This window comes from Carettochelys insculpta, chromosome 5, assembly GCF_033958435.1.
Source record: "Carettochelys insculpta isolate YL-2023 chromosome 5, ASM3395843v1, whole genome shotgun sequence".
In the NCBI taxonomy this organism is placed as follows: Eukaryota; Metazoa; Chordata; order Testudines; family Carettochelyidae; genus Carettochelys; species Carettochelys insculpta.
In genome coordinates, this window is record NC_134141.1 from 126,757,415 (window position 1) to 126,779,653 (window position 22,239).

Sequence of the window (22,239 nt, forward strand, 5' to 3'; positions counted from 1 at the left end):
ATATTCACTTTCTCCACACCATTCATGATTTTATATACCTCTATCATATCGCCCCTCAATCGCCTCTTTTCCAAACTGAAAAGTCCCAGTCTCTCTAGCCTCTCCCCATATGGGACCCTTTCCAAGCCCCTAATCATCTTAGTCGCCCTTTTCTGAACCTTTTCTAATGCCAATATATCTTTTTTGAGGTGAGGAGACCACATCTGCACGCAGTACTCGAGATGTGGGCGTACCATAGTTTTATATAGGGGAAGTATGATATCTTTTGTCTTATTATCGATCCCTTTTTTAATAATTCCTAACATCCTATTTGCCTTACTAACTGCCGCTGCACACTGCGTGGATGTCTTCAGAGAACTATCCACTATAACTCCAAGATCCCTTTCCTGATCTGTCGTAGCTAAATTTGACCCCATCATGTAGTACGTGTAATTTGGGTTATTTTTTCCAACATGCATTACCTTACACTTACCCACATTAAATTTCATTTGCCATTCTCTTGTACGAAGGGCTAAAAAGTCTTCAATTCACAAGCTACAGACATTCATACACAGATACCTGAGGTACATCCGTCATATCCAATGGCAAAACTTGGTCACAAACAAGGAGGTTTGGAACTAGAGCTGGACAATAACTACTTGAAGTTCCAATCAAGAGAAGAAAGCAGGGGTGGCTAGGCCTGACTCTCCAAAGACCATCATCCTGCATAATCTGTCAAGGTCTCACATGGAACCCAGAACAAAAAGGCGAAGAGGAAGACCTCAGACAACATAGAGAAGATCTACTGATATTGACGGACAACATCTGGGTACTCTTGGAGTCAGCTGGATTTTGTCTCAAGGCAGAGTGAAGTGGGTGAAATTTGTAGGTGACCTATGCTCTACTTGGAGTACAAGGGTTTACATCAAGTCTTAAGTCATCGTTTTGGCCTGCACAAAATTGCCTGGCACTGATTGCCACAGATATCCCAATGGTATATTCCAGAAGCTGTCATCTGCAGAAAGTTTTTAATAAACTGAAGACTTCAGAAGGACATCAAGAGTTTGAGGATCCAGGTCCAAGACCACTTGGACCATGTGAACAGAAACCTGGAACAGTGCATGAAGACAGAGGAAGAGATAAGTGAGATGACTAGACAGCGAGATGGAAGAGAGAGAAATGGACGCAGGAGTATATAGTTACCCGAAGAGCTGATCAGGGTGCCATGGGAGCTGGTGCACATGAAGCAGCAAGAAAACTCCAGACTGGGAGGCTGCCAAGGAAAGGAGAAAATTGCATTAAATCTTATTTGTCTTTAAACAAAGTGTTCTAATTGCTAACAAAGGCATTTTGAGCAAATTGGAGTAAAACTGAGTTATTCTGATCAATTTACGTAGTCGAGCAAATTACAGAATGAGTCTGAAATAGTGCCAGAGACAACAGAGAGAGGGGAAGGCAGTAATTTGGGGGAGGAAAATTACTTGATGGCTTGAAAAGAAGAATTATTAAGCGTGAGTTTGAGACGTGGCGTGCAGGCTAATCAGAATGCAAAGCAGGGGCAAGATTTTAAACTGAATTTTAGGGTCTGGGCAAGCTGATTAGGGTAAAAGAGACAAGAATTTACTACAGCCTGCAACCACTGACTGAGTGCAAGCCTCCTTTCGAGGGCTGTGGAGAGTTAGCAGGTCTGCATGCGAGTGCTCCCACTGGCCTAGAGACGGTCTTGTGGGTTAAAACAATAGCCTGGCACTGCTCTGAATTCAATTCCATTGAAACTGCTAAATGCTGTCAGGATCCCTTTCCTTCAGCTCTCCGTGCCTCTTCTCTGAAATGTGGTGAACAATTACGGCTGGCGGGAAAGCAGAGAGGTTTTATAATTTGTTTTTGTTCCACATTGGAATGAAAATGAAACTGTTCAAAAAAAAAAAAAGTCATGTGAAAGCACAAGCCATCTTAGAATAGCCAGTGGCTTTGGGTTAGGGGCACTCACCTACAGCAGGAGAGACCCCGGCCCAAGTTCCATCTCAGAATCAGGAAGAGCAGCACCTTGAGTTTAGGTCTGCCATGACTAGGTGAGTCGGCTGCGCTCCAGGTTATTCGTGGACCTGGAGTGGGGGCAGCCCCTCTCTCGCCTGAAATTTCAGCCTAGTTCTGAGGCCCTTCCGGGGGAGTTTTGGCGACACTGACACATTTCTGCAGACTGTTTTGGTTTTGACAAACAAGTTTTTGTTGGTGAAAAAAAAATGGTTTGTAGAAAAATGTTGCAGAAACTCTATTTAAATGACTATTTTTGCCAGTCTTGTCTGCTCACTTTGTAAGCTCTTGGGATGGAGATAGCTGCTTACTACAGCTGTGTGCATCATCTATCACAATGGGGCTCTGGTTACACTTGAGGCCTCGACACTTTTTGTAATACAGGTTGAACCTCTCTAGTCCAGCACTCTGTCATCCGGCAACATCCATAATCCAGCATGATTTTAGCTAGTTGGATGACCATTTCTCATGGGTGCGGCCAAGTTTCCAGTGGTCCCATAAAGTTTGTTTCCAGCCACCAGTCCTGGATCTCAGTGTTCTGTGCTGTTATTTAGCTGTAATTTACCCGTAAATGTCTTCTAAGAGTCCAGTAAGCAGTGGCAGTGTGGGTAATGTACTAGACAATATTGGTCTTCCGGTGTCTGGCAAATTCTCTTGTCCAGCACCGGTCAGGTCCCAAGGGTGCTGGACTAGAGAGGTTCAACTTGTATTGTGATGGAGCCCTTGTTCCACCTTGGCCTGCAATGGGTGAGCAGAGCTCTAAGGAAGCTGCCCCAAAAGCAGCCAATTAGAGAGGGGCTGTGAGGAGCAGCCAGTCAGAGCCTGGTAGGCCCATATAAAAAGAGCTGCAGGGCAGAGAAGGGTCAGTTCCTCTGTGGAGCTCAGGGAGGAAGGGCTATCTGCCTTGAGACAAAAGGAAAGCAAATACCCTGGTCAATGCAGTGCTGGGAAGGCACATGGGGTAGGGGGAGAAAGAACTCCTGGCTGGCTGCTAAGACCAGCAAGCTGAGGGTGAAGAAAGTGCTTGGGCTGTGTAGAAGTGGCTCAGGGAAAGGGACTGGGGGCTTGAGGGAGAAGCACCATTTGGCTGCCATCTATGGGGTCCAAGCATCGGAACCCAGAGTAGGGGGCCCAGGTCCTCCCCGCACTCACCACGGAGGAAGCAGCAGGGCCATTGCACCCCAGGACTGGCCTCCAGAAGGTGGGAGCACAGAAAGTGGCACAGTCAGAGGGCTGGTCTAAGAGGGGTACACCACTGCTCAGTGATGGGGTTCAGGGAGCAGAAGATACTGCCAGCATGGGCATACTGACCTGGGGAACTGACCTTCAAGATGACCAGCAGGAGGTAACAGCTTGCTGAGCGGAGCCCGCCAAGTGCATATCGTACATAACAATCTCAAAGGACACGTGTAAAGCTCAAAATGGGCAAAACTGGGGACCACAATTATGTGTTTGTAAGGGCCAGGCCTGTTAGGCCATCACCTCCTTTCTGTCAGGCAGGTGTAACTTGATGGAGTTGATGTGGGTGTAGGGAGAGAAGCATCTGTCCCTAGGAGCACTACTCTGTGCAGAGGGTAATATTGTAACTGGCTAAGGCCTGGAGAAATGTTCGGTGGAGCATTTAAGAGAGGCTGGAGAGCAAGATGAGAGATAATTTTTAATAATGTTTATGTGTCAGAGAACACGAGGAGTGCTACAGGACTGGAATTTCTCTGCCCAAAGAGGAAGATAAGAGGAAGGATTTAGAGCATTACAGTGGCCTTGATGTTCACAGGCGTTGTATTATTAATGTTTGCTAAGCACTTTGGAAATGAAAAGCACCGTAAACGTGCTAAGTGTCACATTAGCAGGAGCTCTAGAAGGGGAACTTAAGCAGGCGAGGGCACATTATCTGCTAGCACCATGCCGCAAACTTCCTTCTGACTATGAATCTATTTTTGTAGGATTGATAACACAGGTGCGTGCAGCTGGACATAGAGGCCTGGGACAGGATCCTGCTCCTATGAGGTGATACAAAACCTCATAAGAACCAGTCTGACCTTCGTAGCCCAGGCCAGAAATGGTCACTTAGTGATTCCTGCAGTGGATGAAATTACCATTCCATATTAGAAATGATTACACAATTGTAGTGAGTGCCAATATTTCATCTTCCCCGCTGCCAAAGCCCTCCGGGTGCTGAGCAGCTCAGGGCTGCAGGCAGGATGGACAGTGCAGCCCCATCAGCTCTGAACAGATGCGTTATCGCGTCTTGACTCGGTGACGTGATGCCTGTTCCAGGCAGACAAAATTGCATTCTCACGGCTGGAATTCAAGGCAACGTCCTAGTTCATATTTGCTGCCTGCTATCACGGCTAGGCTGACACCCTTCAAATATTTGCGGTCTGTTATCATGGCTCCCCTGAGTCATCACCAAGCCAGACAAGTTATACTTAGATCTTTTAATATTTCCTCCTAAACAGCAGAGCCGACAGCCTCCATGGGTACCTGGGCAATGTGGGGGGGGAGGGACCCAGTTCCACACTGCTGGCAGAGGTGGGGCCAATGGCAGCCAGTCTTCAGTACAGCTCGGAGCACACGGCCCAGCACTCTGGTGGCAATGGAAACAGTATGGAGCTCCGCTGCTTCTGCAGTGGTGGTGGTGGGAGCTCCAGGCCCCTATGAATCATCAGGTCCCAGGGCCATTGTCCCCTTTGCCCCACCCGCTCCCATCAGCAGGCCTGCTCATCAAGTTAACCCCTTCAGCCCTGTCTTTGATCATCGTTGTTGCGCCCCTGTGAAATGCCATGCAGGAAAGCAGCAGGCCTCCCAGGTGGAGTGGGGGATTATCAGTGCCCCACTTTGTGGCTGGGCACCATTGCAGACTGGGCCCCAAAGACCACAGTTCCTCTTGCTGCCGCATCCCATGGCAAACTCTTCTCCGCAGACCTCTGGCTCCCCCGGTCTTTCTCCAACGCTGGTTCCCCTCTGCTGTTGCACTTTTGCGCCCTGGATCAGTCGGGGACCTGCTGACGCTCATTTTATTGCCTGCCCTTCTTTCTGAGTTCTCTAAATCTCTTGCTATCATTACTCCACCCAGGCTTGTGTTCACGACGCCTCCTGGCTCAAGCTGGAGAATGTCATTAACGTGCTGTTTCCCTCTTCTCCCAGACCGTTCATTGATGAAGTGCCGACCTACTCCGGGTCCCGTGGGTGCGCGTGGGGTTTGATACAGTGGGGGGAGTCGGGTGGCCCGGGACCGACCACCCCACCTTTATAGCAGCCTTATATAGTGTAGCAACAATACGTGATTCAGCGCATCTACGCTAAAACCTGGGTTTCCACAGTATTATGAGTACCAGGAACAATAACACTCCGATTGTGAACACCACAGTGCCCTGTGGCTGTTTAAGTCCCAGTAATTCTCTATACAGCCCCAGCTACTCCAGCTAGTGGTATTTACCGATAATGACTGATTCATTTACTCGTAACTACAATTACTTAACACTTGTCTTATTTATATATATATATATATATATTTGGCATAGGCTAAACACTAGGTTACATATAACTGTATATAATTACATGTGACTTACCAATAACATCCAATGCTCCCACATCTCACCAACAACTACGTTACAGCCGCCCTTCAAGTCAGAGATACGGCTTGGTTGGGACCTTTCGTGGTGGTGACGTCCGGGTGATCAGGCCGGGCTCTGCTGTCTGGACTGGAAGTTGCTAGCGTCCGCCTCGTGTCCAGGAGCCCACCCCCTTGTCCCTGCTAAATCACCTTTTATACTGTTTCTTACTTGGGGGTTCGATACCTGGCCAATTAAGCGTTTGTTACCTAATATGGGCTTTCTATCCTCCCGGCCTGTCAGAACATGTTACAAGATTTCCTCTGTCCTTGGTCATTTTCCGAACCTCCCCCCGGGACCCTCTGATGTTGCACAACCAAGATGTTCTCTTTGGGGGGGCTTCCAGCTACTAGCCCCAGCTGTTGTCTTTGGGGACTTACTATCTGCTTGTCAGGATGTTCTCTTTGGGGACACTCCCACTACTTGTCAACTTTCTGATTTCTTTCTCCTGGCCTGGCTTCAGGCCTTCCTGCCATCGTATGATAGCGTTCCAAGATGGAGTGTATGGTCATTCTGCCTTGCGAGTGAGGACCGGCCACCAGGTGCTCGTGCTCCCACATTCATAACTACGTTAAATGAGGCCACTCCCTTGCAGAGCCCTGCACAAGGCAGATGTGAAGAAGGCTCCCTCTCAGCCACTCGCTGCATGTTCAGAAAGCCCTGTTACCAGAGAGAACCAAGCAGAGCCAATTCCCTTCTGCACCAGCAGCTCAACTGAAATTGATTCACCCTTCCCCTTTCCCTGCCCACTGTGATAAGGGTGACAATGAAGCACCCAGGGCACCAGGTGAGGGAAGTTAAAGCTTTCCAAGCCTTCAGAAAGCAGGGTAAGGAGTCCCCGGCATGGGGGAGTCTCTTTTGCATGAGGCTCTCAAAGCCGCTTGCAAAGCCCCGAGCCCCCTTCTCTGCTGGAGAGTTAAGGGGTGAACAGGCAGTCCAGGGGGTGTGAAACAGGGGAGGGCTTCCAAGCACCACAGAGTGGGTGACTGAGTCCAAAGTGCTTTGGAATAGAAATGCACAGCAGTGGCTCCGTGCAATTCAAGGCTGAGAGGAATCAAGCAATCAAATCAGGACAGATGCACTGGAAAACCTGCCTTTGAGCGCTAGAGTCCCAGGGCTCAATCTATGTATGTTAACAAGGGGATGGCAAAGGGGTGGATTGATCATGGTCTGTCCGTATGTATGGGGAACAGATCATTAATAATTGGCTCTTCATTCTGGCACAGACTGGAACAGCATGATCCAGGGGCTGGATGTTGAAGCTAAACAAATTCAGAATGCAAATAAGGCATAAATATTGGGAATAATTAACCACTGGAACAATTTACCCAGGGTCGGGCTGCATTCTCCATCGCTGGCCATTTTAAAATCAAGAGTGGATGTTTTTCTAGAGGGTCTTCTCCAGAAATTATTGTGGGGCACTTCTCTGGCCTGCTTGGACAAAGGGTTGGAAAAGATGATCACAGGGGGCTGTCCTGGCTTTGGTATCTATGTCACAAAAGAGACTATGCCCTAAATTGTCACCAGCTATGAGAGCCTGATTTGGGACAGATCTGGGGTGGAGAGGCAGACAGCTGAAATGCCAGCCCCTCCAGGCGTGGAAGCTCTGAATGCAAAGAGGATGGAGAAAGTGACTGATGGCAGAACAAGGAGCGATGATCTCAAGTTGCAAGTGGGGGTTGGGTCTAGGTTGGAAATTAGGAAACACTATTTCCCCAGAGGGGTGGTGAATCACTGGAATATGTTACCGAGACAGGTGGTGGAATCTCTATCCCTAGAGGTTTTAAAGTCCTGGCTTGACAAAGTCCTGGCTGGGATGATTTAGTTGGGGTTGGTTCTGCTTTGGGCATGGGGCTGAACTTGATGACTCCTGAGGTCTCTTCCAGCCCATGATTCAAAGGCTGGTGTCTCCTGAGATGGAAGCTCAGGCTGCTAAGCTCAGGTTGCTAAGGAGCTGTAAGCTTGGGCACTGAGACTTCCTGGGTTTCCAGGTTCCTGGTCCCTGTTCATCTGTCGGGCAGGTGCTGAGGATGCAGGTTGGCAGGGAACCAGGTAGGTTTCTGATGGAGTCCTGGCAGGGTTCCACTTGGAACGTCACAGAAATTGACCCAGCTGCAGGAAGCGTTTTAATTTCAAAACGCAAATCAGCAAATTCAGGAGAGGAAAAAAAACCTGTTTCCCTGGATTTTTTCCAGCCAGCTGTAATGATGACAGTAGATGGAGTGATAAGGAAGTCGGACTCTGTCTGAGCTAGGCCAGCCTGAAGCAGAGCAAGGACCTCGGGAGGAGGGCTTGGTTATTAATCATACATCTATTATATTGTTTGTGATGCTGATCCAGGCTGTCGAGTCAGTCGTCTTTTTTCCCCCTCCTCCTGGGCATACCAGGACACAAAGGCTCCCCTTCTGTGCTGAGATGCAGGGCACCTTGCTGAAGGAGACAGATGTGTTTGCTTGTTTGTTTTCCTAAAGGATAATTAGCACTGCAGGCAGTAAATGACCTGGGAGAGGGAACTAGGTTTACACAGAGTTCTGCCACCTTGCATGTCCCTCTGGGCTGCTGCTATGCCGCTGGGCAGCTTGCTCACCTTGGGCCGGATGGGCAGGGAGGAGGAAGGTCTTTCAAATGACTTTTGTCTCCCTGCTGAAGCTTTGATTGCTGTGAGGCGGTGCAGGATGGCTCCCAAGATTGTGCCTTGGCATTCCCCAAGCTGCCATCACTAAATGATGATCCGTGGGTGCTGGCTTCCTTTGCAGCCAGCAAGTTAGCAATGCCCATGATTTAACCCTGGGAATTGTCATTTACAGCTAACCTTGAGCCGCGGCCTTCATGCTTATGTGCATGTGTGCATGTGCAATTTTGTGTGCACGCACACGTATGTGCATGGCTATGTGTGCATGTGTTGTGTGTGTGAGTACACAAGTGTGAGAGTGCAGGTGTGTGCATGTATACACAGGCGGGTGTGTAAGCTCCAAAGCCAAACACTCCAAACTTAAGAAACCCCATGAGCAAAGTGACCCATGCAACCTTCGTTTGACCCCTCACCCCCGGGGTACCTGTATTATAGTCCTTACTTGCATGATATCGTATGAGGAGGTTCCTGGGTGCAGCTGAGGGACCCAAGCCAGGGCGTATCTGCTTAAAACTGGGCCACTTACAGCCCCAGGCTGGGATTTCCTTCCCACTAAGACAAATCCAGTCAGCCACCACAGCACCTTTGCCAGCCCCACTGGCCAGCCAGATGCCACACAAGCAAACCCCCCGCAGTTCTCCAGCTGCTTCCAAAAGCCCAGACCAGCTACCCCCATTCAAGTGAGCAGTTGTTAAAACCTATTTCACCAGCTCCACACAAATTCTTCTGGGCCCCAAAGGGTCCAGCCAGAGTCCCAGGTCAATATATACTTGGATTTTACCCAAATCACCACGCCGATGCCAACCCTTCAGATCTAAACATCTAAAGGTTTATTAACAAAGACAGGAAGAGCAGGGGGAGAGAAGAATTGTCAAAGTGATACTTCACGTACATCAATTACAGCGACTGATGCAGCCAGCGATGTTCTGTGCTGATTCTTGGAAGTTTTTGCAAGCATCCTTTTTGGGGCCAGGCTCCAGGCCAGACAGACTCAGTTCATGGGGACTGAAAGAACCAAATAGACCCTGCCAGGGCCCTTCTTAGAGATTTTTCTGTGGAGGGAAAAAGTCCTTTCTCTTTCCTGTCAGGCATGCGGGGGGAGGGTCAGGGTCACCTGTCCCAGGTAGGTCGCTGTGGCAAACTGCCATTGCGGGTGACAGTCCCAATTTCCTGAGATGTGTATTGGCCATCTGGGAATGTGTCCCTTTGTTTGGCCCATCACCCAGGCGGTGGGAGGAGCTCGCACCTCCCATTGTGCACGCATGGTTCTAAAACATCTCTAGGACAGCTCTAGAGCCAATGGCCATAACTTCACTGCCGCACCGGTAACACAGACAGGCTCAGGGCACCGCCAGCTTTCGGGAGAGACCTCACCTGGCCCACTTAGCACAAGAAGTGGTGCCACTATGTGGAACAGTGACAGAAACGGGTTCCACATTCAATTGAAAAATCCAGTCACCTGACACATGATCGGGCAGTAATTACTTTTCCCACCCACTTCCCCCATTTAGTGCTCAGGTCGGGTGGTGCTCACTAGGTGCTAATCACTTGGCATTTCTCTTTATACCCAGGGTATCCAGTGTGTGGCTCCAGCCCTTACTCCAGAGCTGTATCTGGCCCCTGCACTGAATACAGAATAATTTCCTTGTGAGCTTTTCTGTGGCGCACTGTAATTTACGAGTGCATCACAGACATGAGGGAACTCATCTTCATAAGGCCTCTGGGAGCTGAGGGAAGGATACCAGCCCAGCGTTATGCACAGGAAACCGAGGCACCGAAACAATAAAGCCAAAGATGCCAGAGAAGGCTGTCAGCCCCTAAGGACCCAGCCACGAGAGGACAATGAGGCTCAGAACTAGATGGTGATGTGCATTAACCAGTTAAGAGCTTGATTCCAGCCCAAGCTGATGGCCTTAGATTTGTAAATTAATTCCAGTTCAGATGTCTTCCTCTGTAATCAGGTGATAAAATTCTTTGGCAGAAGAGTGGCTCCTTTTAAAGGCATTGCTGAGTGCTCGGGGAGGTTAAAATGTTCTCCTACCAGTTTATGTGCAGTGGTGGTTGCTGATGCTTCTTTCCCTGAGAGCAGAGTCGTTCCCATCCATTGTTCGAAGCCTGGCAGCTGCGCCAGGCCCTGCGCTTTTGGGGTCCCCATGGTGGCTGCCCCAGCCATCCTATAGACAGGTTGGGGAAGGATTACGTGGGGCAGGGCGTGGCGGCAGCAGCAGCAGAGAGTCATGGCCTGGGAGGATGTGGCATGGCAGAGAGCTGTTGGCTGTGTGGGGAGTGCAGGGCGAGGGGGTGAGCGGAGGGGGTGAGCGAAGGGGGCCAGGGGAGGCGTCTCCCTGCTGCTGCCATGCCCACGTAATCCCTGGCCTGGATAGGGAGCAAGGTGGGAGGGGAAAGGCAGGGCTGAAGCAGAGAGGTTGCTGGGCCACTGCTGGCGGCAGGGGGTGGGGGGAAATGCCCCAGAATCTGCCCCCCCACCCCACCCTTCTGAGCGGCCCTGCCTGAGAGAGTCACAAACTGGATGACGGGGCAAAAAAGGGGCAGAGGAAGTTCAGTGCCAATAAAAGCAAAGCAGCGCGCACAGGGAAATGTGATCCACAGAGCTACCTGTGCAGAGCAATGGGGTGTAAATTAGCTGCTCCCACTCCAGCAAAAGATGGTGGCGTCAGTTTGCAGCGTTCTCTGAAAACATCCCCTCGGCGTGCCTTGGCAGGCCAAAAAGCAAACAGATCTTTTAGAATCATTAAGGAAGAGCTAGAGAATGAAACCAAAAATATCCTATTGCTTCTATATAAAACCCTGGTAACACCCACCCCCAGAAACCTGCAGGCGGATGTGGACGCCTCATCTCAAAAAAGATACATTGGATTTGCAAAAGGTTCAGAAAAGGGCAACACAAAGACGAGGGGTATGGAACAGCTTCAGCACGAGAGGAGATTAAAAAAACTGGACCTGCTCATCTTAGAGAAGAAGAGTAAAAGGGGATCTGATAGAGGCCTATAAAATCATGTCTGGTATGGAGAAAATACATAAGGATGTGTTAATTGTGTGTTATTTGCTCCTTCTTGTATGACAGGAACCAGGCGTCACCGAATGAAATGAACAGGCAATAGGTTTAAAACAAACCAAAGGAAGTGTTTCTCCACACAACACACCGTCAACCCGTGGAACTCCTCGCCGGAGGATGTTGGGAAGGCCAAGGCTGTGATAGGTTCAGAAAAGGACTGGAGAAATTCAGGGTGGACAGGTTCATCAATGGCCAGGACCGGAAGGGATGGTGTCCCTGCACTCTGTCCGTCAGAAGCTGGGAATGGGCAACTGGGAATGGATCACCTGATGATGTCCTGTTCTGTGCCTTCCCTCTGAGGCACCTGGCATTGGGCACTGTCAGAAGACAGGGTATGGTCCAGATGCAAAGTGGCCATTCTTATGTTCTTGTGTCAACCCCCCGCGTCCCTTTTCTCCTGGCCCTAGCATATGCCCCCCATCTGTCTCAGTTCCCCCCCATGTCATATTTCCCTCCTTCATAACCTGCCTCTGCTCCCCTTCCCCTCAGTATTCTCTTCCTTCTAGAAAATCAGACCCAAACAATGATACGGACAGTTGAAGGTGCTTGGTTGCAATGTATTCAAATGACTGCTACAGCTCAGCACACCTAGGAACCAGCCAAACGCTCTGGATAGGGCTTTGTTATCTGGAATACCAGCCATGTCAGGGAGTGCATTAAAAGCTCATTGGGGATCAGAGCCCATCACAGGAGCTTTATAAGTGGTGTTTTGGGGTCACCACCTTAATTTATAATAACCTGCTCCACTGGCTTGACCTGCACCAGTTTGTGGCCCAATGCCTTTGTCATTTGGCTACTGGAATATTTTACCCGGTGCCCTTGAGCCATGTCCTCTTGCAGTTTTTCCTTCTGATGGATTATTCATGGCCTTTATGCCTTGTGCAGAGGTCTGCAGCCACCCACCACCACGTCTCCATCTTTCTCTCGCAGCTTCCAGCTCCACCAACCATCCAGCTCTGCAAGCATCTGAAATGGTCCCTTCCAGTGCCTCAGTCTTGTCCATGTCCAATTTCACCTGCCATTGAGTGCCCGCTGATTTGTGCTGTGAGAGGCTTTCCGGAACCAAAATAACATTCACTCACTGTCATGCTAGTCCCTTGCCTTTTTGTGTGGCTGTTAATAAATACACTGAACTCCCCCAGCCTGCTGCTGATCTCAGGGCTTCTTCACTATTAACTGCTCTTTCTCTGCAGAGAACTGGCCATTTACTCCTACCCTTTCCTTCCGATCTTTTCTCGTTTTTAATCTGTGGCTTGGCTTTCATTCTCATCCTGTGGTTACCAAGTTTCCTTAATAGCCTCCTGTGACGGACTTTATCAAAAGGCTTTTGAAAGCTTAAATAAATTATAGCCACCACTTTGGCTCACTCTACTATCCTGTTAACCCTTTCAGAGGGTTCTAGGAGTCACATTGAATAGGCGCAGTCGGAAGGGGGGATGGGCAGATGGACTACTTGCTGTTTTTATCCTCTTCTAAAACAATATTGCTAACATTATATTCTCTGTTCCCTGTAACCAGGACAGAGCCACAGTTGAGTGGGAAATGGTTTTCCCATTTAGTGAACATTTCTGAGATTTCAAGAGATCTTTTTGTCCTGAACTGGGAAAAAAAATCAACATTTTTGAAATGTTTGCAAATAAAAAATTCTGAAAAATGCTTCAGAACCGTCAGTCGAAATGTTTGATGCCTTCCAAAAGTTTCATATAAATTTTAAGTTTCTTAAAATAAATATTTTGCTATAAATTAACTTACGTTTCCAATCAAAAAATCACTTTGACTCCCAACACATTTTAAAAATGTCCAAGTGGGATGTTTGACAGCTTCAAACCTATTTTTCCCCAAGGTATCTAAAATGGAAAATGTGTTCCTGTGAATAGCTCTGCTTTGGTAGAATTTGCACTTTCTGTTAAAATAGGTTTGGCCAAAAATTTTCCCCGCATCTCTGTTTACAACCTGTTTACAACCTGAAGCGTGCTTCACCCCACCCAAGTCATACTGCCCTCTCCACAGGTTCTTCTTCAACATGCATCTTCCTACATTGACCTGCAGGGCTGCTCACTCCCTGTCTACCTCCTGCCTTCATATCTCTTTGCTCTTTTGCACAATAGATACATCATCCCCACACTGTGACATGTCTTCTCTCTTCCATGGAACCAGCAACCTGCCCAAACCAGCTGCTTGAAGACATTTTCAGTAAGAACATAGCTGTGCAAGGTCATGCCAGGAAAGAAAGACTCACCAGTTGCACCACGGTTTGGGAGGTTTTCCAAAAAAAGTTGCCAAAGGAATTATTTTGTGGCACTTCTTTGGTGCCTGTTCCATGGGCCGTCAGATGAAATGGGCACAATGATCCCACCTGGCCTTGGCATCTATGACTCATGCACATGCCAGGTGCTCTGAACCTGTCCTGATGAAGCAGAACTGGTTTAGCTGTATCTCTCTGAGTTTACATCAGGGGGGTCCATTTAGCTCCTACCTGTGAGTGTAAGAGGAACTGGAGGAACCTCTGGGCCAGGGGAGCTAGGGGCTAGGACAGAGGGAGTACTTCAAGGAAAACCCTGGGAACAGCCAGTTTGGGGGAGGAAGGTTAGACAGCTCAATCTATTTCATTTATCCAAAAGAAAGTTAAGAGGTGCTTCATCACCGTCAGCTGTGAAGTGCAAACTCCTCAGGTGCTGTAACAGCCTTAACATGGAGCCTCGGGCAGCTCCCTGAGGCATATGGATGGAGCTTGCCACCCAGTGAGGTTACTTTGTGATAGACGGGCCCTTCCACCACATGTCAGAGCAATAATCAGGGTGCTCCCCGTCCCAAAGGACCAGTCACTAACCCCCAAGTCGACCACACTTTAGATCTCACCAAAGACAATGCTTGTAGCCAATCCTATAGTAAACTATCTGAAGAGTTATTAAATGGGAAGAGGAAACAGAAGAGTTACTTGCAAGATTAAAGCAAACAAACCTGCATACAAAGGAGTTAGCTCTTAAGTTTTAAAAGGTAATACAAGCTTCTATAATCAGCAAGCTCCCTCTGTCCTTTAGGGCTAATCCAGGCTCAGCTGCTGGGGATCTTTTGCTCATGCTTAGAAAATCTTAGCACCTGGAGTCTACACAGGCAGATACAGTTCCTTCTGAGCAGGATGTTTTATTGGTTCTTTACCCCCTCACCCCTCACTGTGCTCCAAGTTGCGAACTCAGCTGGTGGTAAGAATTCACTTGCATGATTCTTCTTCGTGGCGGGGAGACAAGCCCAACAATAAAATTGTTTGTTCTCTCTAACATTCCACAATAGTCCATCTGGTGCTAATGGACTCTCCTTGCTGGGCAGGACATAACACCGTCTGTTAGAGACCAACCCTGTACACAAACTAAAGACTCTTTAATCTGGTAATTTACACACTCACAGAAGCTTCTGATGCAAATGTCACCTTATAATATGGGTTTACAGAGGTTATCAGGTTAATGCTTGCAGCCACTCACAAGACTTCAATAAAGTCCAAACGCTAAACACATTTTATCAGAGCAATAGCCGAGTTAGTCTGTATCTTCAAAAAGAACGAGAAGTCCTGTGGCACCTTGTAGATTAACAGGTATTTTGGAGCATAAGCTTTCGTGGGCAAAGAACCACTTCATCAGACAAAGTGGTTCTTTGCCCATGAAAGCTTATGCTATCTGTTAGTCTATAAGGTGCCACAGAACTTCTTGTTGTTCTTAAACACATTTTGTAATTCTAATACCTACTTTACCAACACTCAAGTATCGGAGGGGTAGCCGTGTTAGTCTGGATCTGTAACAGCAACGAAGGGTCCTGTGGCACGTTATAGACTAACAGAAAAGTTTTGAGCATGAGCTTTCGTGAGCACAGACTCACTTCATCAGATGGTGGTCTTGGAAATCTGCAGGGCCAGGTATAAATAAGCCAGAGCAAGGGTGGGGATAACAAGGTCAGCTCAGTCAGGAAGGGTGAGGCTTACTACCAGCAGTTGATCTGCAGGTGTGAACACCAAGGGAGGGGAAGCTGCTTCTGTATTTAGCCAGCCATTCACAGTCTTTGTTTAAGCCTGAGCTGAGGGTGTCGAATTTGCAGATGAATTGTAGCTCAGAAATTTCTCTTTGGAGTCTGGTCCTGAAATTTCTTTGCTGTAGGATAGCTACTTTTAAGTCTGCTACTGTGTGGCCTGGGAGATTGAAGTGCTCTCCTACGGGTTTTTGTATATTGCCATTTCTGATATCTGATTTGTGTGCGTTTATTCTTTTAAAATGGCAATATACAAAAACCCGTAGAAGAGCACTTCAATCTCCCAGGCCACACAGTAGCAGACTTAAAAGTAGCTATCCTACAGCAAAGAAATTTCAGGACCAGACTCCAAAGAGAAATTTCTGAGCTACAATTCATCTGCAAATTCGATGCCCTCAGCTCAGGCTTAAACAAAGACTGTGAATGGCTGGCTAAATACAGAAGCAGCTTCCCCTCCCTTGGTGTTCACACCTGCAGATCAACTGCTGGTAGTAAGCCTCACCCTTCCTGACTGAGCTGACCTTGTTATCCCCACCCTTGCTCTGGCTTATTTATACCTGGCCCTGCAGATTTCCAAGACCACCATCTGATTAAGTGAGTCTGTGCTCATGAAAGCTCATGCTCAAAACTTTTCTGTTAGTCTATAACGTGCCACAGGACCCTTCGTTGCTGTTTACCAACACTAACACCCAAGTGAGCCAGACCAATCCCCCTGTAGGAAATTGTTGGGGAGACAGTCAAATATTGTGAGCGGCAGACCTGAATTATTAAGAGACACGAGGTGTTGAGATTCCAAACTTTCTATCTTTGTGACCATTAAAACAGAATTATCAACAGTCCCCATCAAAATACACAAAGTCAATATCCTTAAGACAAATTCTAATAAGTTCTCCAGAAGTGCTTTTCCTACTTGCCTACCTGTGGATTCTGATTATCATCAATGGAAATATGTTTTCATCAGGTTGAGTGTGTGTGATGAAATCAATGTTTACTGAGATTTAGAGAAAAAAATCCAACCCTTCCAGGCAGATACACAGAGTTTGTTAAATACCAGGTATTGCTTCAGGCTGAGCTCTCCCTCATCTAGCAGGTCCCCTTCCTGTCTGAATTCTTGCCCTCTTCAGATTGCAAACTCATCGGGACAGAACCACTGTAGAAGTCTATTTGCATGCAGTGCTGTGCACCCTGATGGCACACAGTGAGCAATAAACAATAATAACAACCTTGCTGTGTATATGTGCTTTAATGTCCCAGGTAGTGAGGGTCTGAATACCTAATGCCTGGCTGATTGTTATTCACTCTGTATTCATTGTAATAAAAAAAAATGAAAAACCCACAACCCTACAGTTAGAAAGCGAGATAGGTCTGCTTAATTTCAGGCCATTATCTCCCAGTAATTGCTGGAAGGATTTCATTCAGTGCCAGTGCAATGGAAGCAAATCAATTTTCCCTCCCCTTATGGAGGAAAAAAAAAAAAGACCCATTGTTCTTCAAGGGGTTTGGGCTTTCAGTCCGCGGCTGAGAGCAAGAGCTGGGGCTCCTTTATGAAATCACATTTCATTTCCAGAGCATGCAGGAGCCGAGATGTAAATTTATAATGAGAAAAAGGGAAAAAACAAAGCGCGAGGGAGAGCAGGTCGGGAAATGCTAATGAAGGAAAATGAACTGGGGAGCCTGATGGCAAAGCAGGCAGGCAGACAGACTGACAGCCGTGCTTGTCTACACTGGAGGTGGAAACCCCCCAGTTTTTCCAAATAAACCCCTTGTCCCCACACCACAAAGCTCGTAAATCTGGAATAACCGGGCATTGCACTCGAAATAGTAACTCCACCCAACCAAACGACTTGCGACGACCTCCTGCCCTTTCAGGTTTGAAATTGGCTCAGTGTGTACTAAGCAGAGGTAATTATGATTTCATTGGCTTCCAGGGAGGCATCCCATCACTGTTCTTATTTCGAAAGGCTCCAGTTCGAAATGCTCTTGCAGTGCGAATGCTCCTTTTAGCAATAACGTATTTCAGTGTTAGAACGTTGACGTGTTGTTTCTGAAAACCCCCTGCAGTGTAGACGGAGCCTTAACAGAGAGACTTCGAGGCAAAGAGAGAGGCCCAAGCAGAGGCCAATGCACAGCAGATGCGCCCGCTTCCACGCACAGCATTTCTGCCTGAGCCAGCAGTGTAGATACTGCAGCATGAGTTAGATTCCCGAGGGCATGCGCTTAGCATTAGGGTGGGCAGCCCTTGCTGCCATGGGTGCGGCCATGACCTCCCTCTGGTTTTAGCTGAGCTAGCATGTGTTCGTCTATCAGAACTGGGAAGCACGCTCCCAGCAGCTCTATGTGTACATTCCTGGACAGAGACACAGACAAACACAGAGCCAGAGAGAGACCAGGGTTCCCTGGGCATTTTTACATCCATCGGTGGGATACATTTTAGGTGCAACAAGACACGTGGGGATGAGCACCACCAGCCGAAACACAGGCTGCCCACCGTGGGCACCGTGCTCATTAGCTGAGCAGCCCAAGCACTCAGCTCCCGTGGAACAGTGAGCGAAACACACTCAAACACGCATGAGCATGCAAGTGCAAACAGGCAGCCACAGCATGAGTCAGGAGCACACAGAGATGCCCCCTCACCTTTGCACCCCGGCTCACACCCAAAAAGACAGGCCCATGTGGCTCTGTTTTGCAAAATGAGATGTGCGCCCCATTGGTTTCAGTGGCACATATAGGGGCTCAGAGCCTGACAGAGGACTGGAGAGTGACCTGGCTATAAGAATTTTACTGGGCCCCCTGCTGCTACACACACGCAGTCAGCCTTGTACCTGTTCAGGCTGCATACGCAGCTGGACCCCGGCCGTGTACAAGACTGAGGCTGCATCTGCACTAGGAGATCAAATCAAATTTAAAGGAGTTAGCGTGAATTAAAACGACGCTGTCTTCACTGTAAATACGCTTAGCTCGAATTAATGAGCCCTCGTACGGATCACAAAATGGCGATATTACGGAATGGGCATAGCATCAATTTCGAATGTAAAATGTCGAATAAAGGCCAGTGTGGAAGTGCCTAGTCTTTAATTTAAACATTAGCCTCCAGAAGTGCCCCGTATGTACCCCACAAAGCTACACAGTGACCCTCCATGGATGGCCGCTTCCTTCTCTGCTGCTCTCCATCCAGGGGCGCAGGAAGAAGGTCACAGGAAGCCCGTGAATTTTTGATTGAATTAGAATTAGAATTTGAGTTCTGCAGCGCCCAGGCCTGCAAATACAAACGCCTGGACTGCGGCTGATGGAACGGGGCGGGGCGGACATGGCTGAAGACATGGTGGGACATCTGCCCGCCCCTATGCCAACGGCTGCAGAAGCCACGCAGCACAGGGAACCTGGGGAGGTTTCCGGGTGGACTGAAGGCACAGCTGCCTGCTTCCACACCCAATGTCCGCAGAGCACACGCAGCTGACAAAACCGGGGTGGGTGGACAGGGCTGATAGCACAGCTGCTTGCTGCTACGCCAATGGCCGCAGGGGACACGCGGCACAGGGAACCCAGGTGGGTTTGAGGGAGGGCTGAATTCTGTTCCTCGGTGCTCTGGCTTCCGGGACAGTGCTTTGCATCCTGGCATGCTACCAGGAAACGCCCTCAAGCAACTGGGGCTCAGGCACTGTGGGACAGGTACCCACAAGGCACCGCTCACGCTGTCGAACTTGCATAGGGAAATTGGGACGCAGAAACTCGACACGGAAAAACGATGGGTCAAATTGCAAAGAGGCTTGTGCACACAAACTTGAATTCATAATGTAGTACCCAGTGGCATTGAGCCCTCATCTGGGGTGAGTGAAGTCTCTGCTCTACAGCCTTGGTTGAGAGCCAGCTGGCCTCTAGCTCATGTAGTAGTATGCAGGGCTTTAGACCCTATGCCTGCAGGATGTATCCCTAGGGCTGGCAACTGGGGTCTGTCTGCATCACGGTAAGAACAAGGTTTAAAAAATTGCATTTATTAAAAGCTGAATTTATCTCATAGTGTAAACATAGCCTGAGAGAGAAGGAAAGAAGGTGCCCCTCCCCTCAGGGAATGCGCTGCAGTGCCTCTATGCCAGGCTTTGGAGCATCAGGCTGGGGCTAATGAGAAGGTGAATGAGGTGACCCCTCCATCCCATCTGACTGCCTCTTGTGCTCTGAGCTGCTTAGGTTCAGGGACTTAGCAAAAGCAAGGTCAGAATGGGCCCTCTTCCAGGCCCACCTCCTGCCTCACACAGGCTGGAGAGGCCACCTGGTAATTTCTGCAGCCAGGCCCACTAACAGACAGGGCAAAGGGAGCAACTGAGTCAGGGCTTGGTGCATGTAAGAGGACCCCAGGGCTGCTGCTGTAGTAGTGTGGTGGTGACTAAGGGGAGCCCCAGAGCTTCAGGGCAGGATGGGGGCTGGGAGGTCGCAGCTGCGTGAGTGAGCAGGGAGGGGAGAACCAGGCTGGGGAGGGAGGAGGGTGGGCTGGGAAGAGAAGGTGAGGGTTGGCTTGTGTCTGTGTGAGGAGGAGGGATGGGGGCCCATTGTCTGCGCTGTCCTGGGGCTGGAGATGCCTGTCTGCAGCAAGCCTCTCACCCCCCTGGGCTAACAAGGCTTTCAGCCTGGAGAGCAGGACCCTGGTGACAGACCCTATCAGGGCACTCTTCCAGGGTGATTACCCTCACTGGCAGAAAGGTGTGCCTCTTCACTGCCACAAAGCCACCCTCTAACTGTCCCAGGCCATGGTGGCTGTTGCTCGGTCAGGATCAGGTTAAGCGGGCCACAACCTGGCAGAAAACTCAGGCTGGCCGGCTGGGAACACTCCTCCTCAGGTATGCTGGAAAGTGGGGTACATTCCTCAGCTCCTCTGCTCCCCACAGTTTACTACCTCACAACTGTGCAGGAAGAGGGGTAATTCCGAGCAATGCTGAGACCAAAAAAGCCGCTCGTTTCTTGCATGACACTGATCCCTAGGCTGAATGGGGGACACATTCATTTGGAAATCTGCCTCCGTGCAGTGCAGGGGAGTTCAAAGGGTTTGGCCACTGGGGTGGGATTCCCAGCCTGAGCTGACAGACCCGCGCTAGCGCTGTTTGAGCCAGCATGCTAAAAATACCACTGTGGTCATGCCACCATAGGCAGAGCTGGCCTATGCGCATCTGCCTGAGGTTGAGAATTGCCTCCCATCCTCTCCTGCAGTTGCACAGAGGTTCTGAGGCTCTCCCCACCATCCCAGCTCCTCCACGAGACAGCCGCTATGCAGCAAGAAGGCTCCCTCAGGCCGTCCATATTGCAGATTCCCTCAGAAAGGAATTGAGAATCCAGCAGAAATGACTTTAGCCTCCATGCCAATGAAACTGGCGCAGGGAAAGCCAAAAGAGAAGGAGCCTGAAATTGATTCTTACCTCATATCATTAAAAAATAAATTGCTGGAGCACTATAACATAAAGTAAGAAGAATCAATCTTATTTTTTAACACCAGAAATAACCTAATGAAATACAAGATTGAGTCTGAATATGGGCTCCTTGGTGCAGGCCCTGTGGGAATTGATTACAAAATTGAATGGCTCAGCGCTGATAAGAAGAATTTGAAATAAATCTTCCTTTTAACTACTCCCTTTTTAGGCTTGTAAAATAAAATAAGATTGATTCCAATCAAAACTTCTTCGAAAAAGTGAGGCGGTTTCAATTTGTCACGGCGGCTTTTCAGCAGCCTGGCGCTGCACGTCAGAGTCGATCTCCCCCCTTGTTATGCACTCCACAGAGAGGAAAAGCGGGTGGCACAATATATCTGATTTACAACACCGAATGAGACAGTAATGATCACCCTAATCAGGGCGAGACGCGGGAGCGCGCCTGGGGCAGAAGGGGGCTCCCTCTGCTGATTATGCTAAGGGAGATGCTGTTTGGGAGCAAAATGTTGCAAGCATCGCTGATTGCTACTTCACTGTATTGCAGGTGCGTAGCTTAGCTGCATGCCTTGCTGTGCTAGTTTCAGGGTCCCTCCACTCAGCTTTGCTGCTGGCCCTCACTTTTGATCTTCAGTCCCACTGCTATTCTGCACCTAGAATCCCTGGGCCAGCTTTACCAACACCCCTTTGTCCTGATCCATTATTGTCACAGAGCTAGAAACCTCACATAGCAACAGCAGGCATGACTGCCAACAGGGGGAATTAAACTTGGGACTGCTGGAGCTTAGTACCAGCTGGCTCTCAGCTACAGCTGTAAAGGAGATTCACTCCTTCCCTTAGGACAGGGCTGCAAGCACAGTTACTTTGAACTAACCTCGCAGCTACAGGATGCAACTGGTATTTTGAACTAGAGGCTGTGTAGACAGAGAATAGAGCCTATTTCAAAATAAGCCATCGTGCATCCAATGGCTGTGTTTTGACACAGGCTCTATGCGTGTAGACGCTGCATTTCGAAACAGCCAAGTGCTATTTTGAAATGCATTTTTTGTGTGTAGCAGCCTTATTTCGAAATAAGCTATTTCGAAACAGCTATTCCAGAATATCTTACTTCGGAGTAAGGCTGCTGTGTAGACATACCCTTAGTAAGTGCTCGAAGTGCCTCTACGCAGAAGAGTGGCTCACACCTAGCAGATATGTTGGTTACATTGGGGAGAGCTGATATGATCTGCTTTGCTTGTGCGTTCAGACAGCAGTTGGATTTATTAATGAATGACCTCCTCTATGGGGGCTTATCCAAGGATTGTGGAAGGCAAATAAGGCCCAGGTGAGTTGCGAGGAGCAAACTGAATCCTCTGACTGCAGCATCGGTGCTCCACAACATTTGCCAGGAGTTCCCAAAAATGTTGATGAACGTGAATTTCTTTCAATTTTCTTCCAAATCTTTCCATGTCATTTTTTCAGGCATTTTGAGTTAAA